This window comes from Notolepis coatsorum (genome assembly GCF_963971535.1).
Source record: "Notolepis coatsorum genome assembly, contig: SCAFFOLD_3306, whole genome shotgun sequence".
NCBI lineage: Eukaryota > Metazoa > Chordata > Actinopteri > Aulopiformes > Paralepididae > Notolepis > Notolepis coatsorum.
Genome location: NW_028170975.1, coordinates 6,344 through 12,500, shown reverse-complemented (window position 1 = coordinate 12,500; position 6,157 = coordinate 6,344).

Below are 6,157 nucleotides of genomic sequence, written 5' to 3'. Positions count from 1 at the left end.
TAGACAGTACTGCTACATCTATACATTCATGACATACCAGATTTGCAAATACAGTACTGTTTGTGATACAAAAAGAGTCCAGAAAAGAGAGTATATACATTTGACATAGAAACTGTACATTGGAGGAGGTTGGGTAGGTGGGGTGGGGGACTGTACATTGGAGGTGGTTGGGGGGGGGGGGGGGGGGATCGGGTAGGGGGGGTGGGTGGGTGGGGGACACTGTACAACTGTACAAGCAAAACTGTACATTGGAATATTGACAAAACCATACTTGGTCATTTACTGTACATTGGAGGGGGTTGGGTTACAACACAGGAGCAGAGTATAAACAGTACAGGAATGAGAAACAGTGTAAATGGGTTTTAACATTTTAGTTTATTTCATGCGGATATGATCTGTAATACCTGATCGGTACAATATCTACTAACCTGATCAATATTGATTGATTGATTGAAAACTAGTTACTAGTGTAATCAGCCATATGTACCTGCAGTTAGACAGTTACTAACAATCCTACACAGAACCTCGGATCTCAACACAATGTATATTTACTTTGTCGTTCTTGTCATACTTATTATTGGCGCTGCTGCAGACAGGGTGTCCTTTAGAGCGAGCCTCCGGTTTCTGCTTGTTAAGTTTCACGAGGCTGTGATTAAGGTAGACGGTCACAAGCGGTCGTCTTATAAAGTGAGCGTGTCGCCACGGCGACAGGGCCGCTGTGGGGACGGACATCATCACACCTGAACACAGTTGGACTCGTTGGATGATCCACAAGGATTATCCACACACAAGCACACACAAGCACACACACGACACGCACGCTGAGCACGCTCACACACTAGCAGCCACTTTAACACTCATGCAGCACACACGCACACTTATGGCCAAGAGGAAAGGCCACTTTAAATTAGTATAACAACAGGAACAGTGTATTGCACTACTAAAGCTACCTAGCATGTCCTATATGCTCTGTAAATACTATGTACAGATACCGAGATGTCACACCATGTTACCTGTTTATTGCACTGTTGTTTTTATTGGATTCTATTATATGTTGTACCACTGTATTTTTATTGGATTCTATTATATGTTGTACCACTGTATTGCACATCGTCGCGGGCAAGACCAGCCGCATTTCATTGTATACCTGTATGCCGTGACAATTAAAACTCTTGACTTGACTTGACTTGACTTGAAAGGGTCTCAGTTTTACAGCCATGTCCGATGTATGTCATTTCACATTTCACGTTTAGGGACGACTGTTTAGGGAGGACCGTTTAGTAAGTAATAATCCTAAATGTTTATTGTGAGCGATCTGCGGTGCTGAATTTCCCTCGGGGTCAATAAAGTACTATTCTATTCTATTCTATTCTATTCTATTCTATTCTATTCTATTCTATTCTATTCTATTCTATTCTATTCTATTCTATGTAATAGCCCACTAGTAATAGACCACAAGTAATAGACCACAAACAATAGAAATAGGCAACAATGTGCCGGTGATAAATAAGCAATGTGCCGTCGGGGCAGCGGATCGCCGAACGGCACGGATCCTCATGCCCCTAATCTGAGCCGTTGAGGAGTAGTTAATGTTTAGGTTTATGAGAATAGCGCCACCATGAGGCAAGATGACTCAGAACTTCACAAGCCTCCTTGCTCTTGTAAGTAATAAGGCAAACATATGAATTTGGTGAATTGTCTGTTTATGTGTTTTTCTGAAATGTTGAAATTAATGTTTTTCATATGGTTTGGCCTGTCAATTATCTAAATTACACATTCAGACACAACATTTTAGTCCCCAGATTCCAACCAGCAGGTTTGGTGAGAATCAGGTGAACCACCTGGGGGGAGTAGGGGGGGAAAATCCAAGATGCCGGACATTCTAATATGGCGGATGTCATAGGTCTTTATGGCAAAGCTGTTGTGCATGAGTAGACCAGTTTCATGACTGTATGACTGTATCATGAATGTGCACCACAAATTAGAAAATATTACAACTTTTTATTTTATTTGGCCTGATGATGCTAGAGTTCATTGTATATGGGTCTTGAATGTGCACAGCAAATTAGAAAGGATTCGTACAAAAGCTAATTCTAAGATTGAAAGTTTGACCTGACTGATTAATGTGAATGATTTGCACTTCTGAAGGGGAAAAAAACGATATGTTGAGGAATGTCCCGAGGCGAGCAGGGAGTCACCAGAGCGTCCTTGAAACCTGGTGGATCCTGAGTTAGTAAATCGAAGTTAGAGGAGGAGGAGGAGGAGGACTGGTTATGCTAACGGTAGAGAACATGAAGTTAGCGAAGAGGAGGACTGGTTATGCTAACGGTAGAGAACATGAAGTTAGTGAAGAGGAGGACTGGTTATGCTAACGGTAGAGAACATGAAGTTAGCGAAGAGGAGGACCGGTTATGCTAATGGGGGAGAACATGAAGTTAGCGAAGAGGAGGACCGGTTATGCTAACGGTAGAGAACATGAAGTTAGCGAAGAGGAGGACTGGTTATGCTAACGGTAGAGAACATGAAGTTAGTGAAGAGGAGGACTGGTTATGCTAACGGTAGAGAACATGAAGTTAGTGAAGAGGAGGACTGGTTATGCTAACGGAACCTTGAGAACATGAAGTTAGCAAAGAGGAGGACTGGTTATGCTAACGGTAGAGAACATGAAGTTAGTGAAGAGGAGGACTGGTTATGCTAACGGTAGAGAACATGAAGTTAGCGAAGAGGAGGACTGGTTATGCTAACGGTAGAGAACATGAAGTTAGTGAAGAGGAGGACTGGTTATGCTAACGGTAGAGAACATGAAGTTAGCCAACCTGTTTTAAGTCTGTCTCCTGCTGTGCTCCTGTGTTGTCATTTCTCTCGAATTTAGAGCATCTATTTTATATATTTATTCTTATTTTATATTATCATGTATTCGTATTACTATTGCACTTTACTGTTACAATTGCACTCTGGTTGGATGCCAAACTTATTTTCGTTGTACTGTACTTGTGCTGTGATGACAATGAATTTGAATCTAATCTAATCTATTCTAATTGAATCTAATCTAATCTAATCTAATATAATCTCTTTGATAGTTAACAAGTAGTAATGCTCCTTCGCGCATCCCTGGCTGCTCCAGATGAAGCACCAGTTGGAGTGCTAAAACATGGCTGGGTGTTACGTCCCCAGGCCCGGCCCTGGCTGGGCCGGACATGAGAATGACAGTGGACAGTTCCCTCCTCCTGACATTGGTTCCCTACCTCCCTCTGGTGACCTAAGCCCGATGGTGCAGTTGGCCATCTTATGTTGGTTTCAAGTAATTTAATTGATTTCTAATTATTTGTTATCCTGGGCCATCCCTGTCTGTGTTTGATGTCGTCCCCCTGTCTGGTTGTTGTGTGTCATTGCCTTTGTGTCTAGTTGTGTTTATGGTGTCATTGCTTTTTGTGTCTAGGTTGTGTTTGTGATTCTGTGTTTTGGCCTGGCCCTGCCAGGTGTTGTTCGTTGTTAATTAGTGTTGGTATTTAGGTGTCTGTTTGTCATCACTTCCTCGTGGCGTCATTGTCTCCCGTACCCTCATTGTACCCTCACCTACTTCGTGCCCCCCCTTGCCTTGTTTCATGTTCGTCTGTGCTGTAAGTTGTTATATATCCCGTTTTCGTTCATCTTTGTTTTTTCCGTCCCCTCAGTGTTGTTTTGTATGATTTTGTTAGTAAACTTATTTTTATTTCCACGTATCCTGCCGTCTCTGCCTCCTCTCTTCCCTCTGCAATTGCGTTCTCACCCTCTCAGCACCCCTAATCCTAACAGCTGGGTAAACGATCACCTACTGTATGTCAGTGAAAAGGAGAAGCTTCAAAAAAGCAGTAGCCTAAATCATCAAGATCTGACCTCTTGACAGAGAATGTTGACAGTGTAAACTACTAACGAGTCGGTCGGGGTCAACCAGCACCTGCTAACGGGTCAGACCCTTTAGCTCAGCTCGTTAGCGCGGCCGCCTGTGGATGCTCTGGTCCCCCGGTTCAAATCCAACAGATTTATTGGAACGGACATTGACACAGCTGGTCATATTCAGTTTACAGTTCACATTATACAGTCTTTCCATTTCCAAACCAATAAAAGTTAACACTCGCACCGCCAGCATTACCGCACGCCCTTCAGCCACCGCAGCGGCCTCTCCAGACGGTCATTAAAAATGCATTGAAATCGACGGTAATATAACAGCGACAACTAATAAACACATCAACAGTATATGCCGCATACTGTCTCCTCATGAATAAAAAAAAACCCTGAATGAATTCAATTTCAATATTTAAATGTATTGATTTCTAAGGATGTTCACGAGAAGAAATAAGATCCAATCATTTTGTTTTGTCGTGTTTCCTTAGTCGCGTGGACTCAGGGCTTTTTAAATTTTTAATCAATCAAATTTGATTGCTTGAAACTTTTATTAACAGATTGTGGAATGGGTAAAATACACTAAGGCTCAATACACACAATTGTTAAGAGGATGCAGACCAGAGAAAGACTTTCGTCTTATTTACACCAGGGTCCCCCATTTTCAATTGATAATGAATTGTAAGTAGGGTGCAACTAGCACCGTGCAATCCATTCTTTGTGGATCTAGCCCTCAGTGTTCTTGGAAGCCTTGGCACGCGCGTTTACTCAGGACCCTGTGCTTTCACTTTTATTCAGCGTGGTTCCCCTGGTGTGAGGCATGCTTTCCCCATAGGATGTATGTGAATTCTTCATCTAGGGCAGGGGTTCCCAAACTTTTTCAGCTCGAGACCCAAAAGAGAAATTTGGTGTTTCCCCGGGACCCAAACTTACAAAAATACATCATGAATTGCCATAACATACATTTATAAACTACTGATAAAGAACACAACAAACCATGAATTTCAAATGTATATGAAATGTATTTATTTAATTATAAAGTACATCACAGCAATAATCAGAGTGTAATGTTAAGTTGCTCACCACCTCATAACTATGTACATACAATTTTGTAACACTTTTAAATGAGCAAACATGTTCTACTCTCCTTTCTATTTCTCACCCCTTTTTCAACTCTCCATTTCTTACCCCCTCCCCCTCCGTCCCTCAACCTTAAACCCCAACATTGAGCAACATTCTGATTAATTTGTACGGACTTATTGAAAAATTCTACTGACCTGACATCATGCTAGAAGGGGTATAATATTTCATCTATGGCACAATGAAATCTAATGAGAGGTATGTGGCTGGTTGAAGTTTTCTATTTATCTATTCTGGTCTTGGTTTTTGAAAGTGCTATTCTGAGGTCATGCTGAGCATTTAGTCTGTTTCTGTGTTTGTTTTTCAGGTATGCTAGAGTAGAAAACCCAGATTTACACAAGTATGTGGTGCCAAACTGAATCAACACATCTACAGCTTTTTTATTTAAAAAACACAAAACAAAAAAATAATTATACTTTTATTTTATTATTATTTATTTATTTATTGGCGACCCAATAAAAACGGGTCCGCGACCCATTTTGGGTCGCGACCCAGAGTTTGGGAAACGCTGATTTAGGGTTATGCTTTGAATTCCTTGCAAATCTACCCAACGTGACCCCATATTCGACTTTTTAACTTGTCAGCTGGCGTGCTCCTCTCTGTAAACCCTTGAATGACATTCTCTGAAAAAACATCTCTGCTTATACTTTCCTGAGCCGACGTGCCAAGGAGGACAGTGGACGCTTTCAGTTCATCCACAGAAAAAAATCATTTCATATCTAGGGATGTTACGAGCGTATTAATCCCAGTTGGGTCCACAGCGGTGCACAGGAACAAGAACACGATCCTGTCTGCGAGCGATATTTGTTTTTGCACCCTGCTGTCTCAGGTTCAACATGATTTAGATTGCGGGCTGTGATAAAATAAATGATGTGAGGAATCTAATAGAGAACGACACACACACAGAAGGAGAGAGAGAGGGGTGGGAGAGAGAGTGAAGAGAAAAGGGAGGGAGACAGCGCTCACAGTGTTGTAGAGAGAGATACAAAGGAGAGAGAGACACTCAGATTGAGGGAGGGAGAGTGAGAGAGCGTTTGCATTATGGTATGCAGCAAAAACGAAGTTGCGAAAAACTGAAACTTTATATTTATATTTGTGCATAAAGTCACAGTATGGCCACTACTTCAGACTAGAC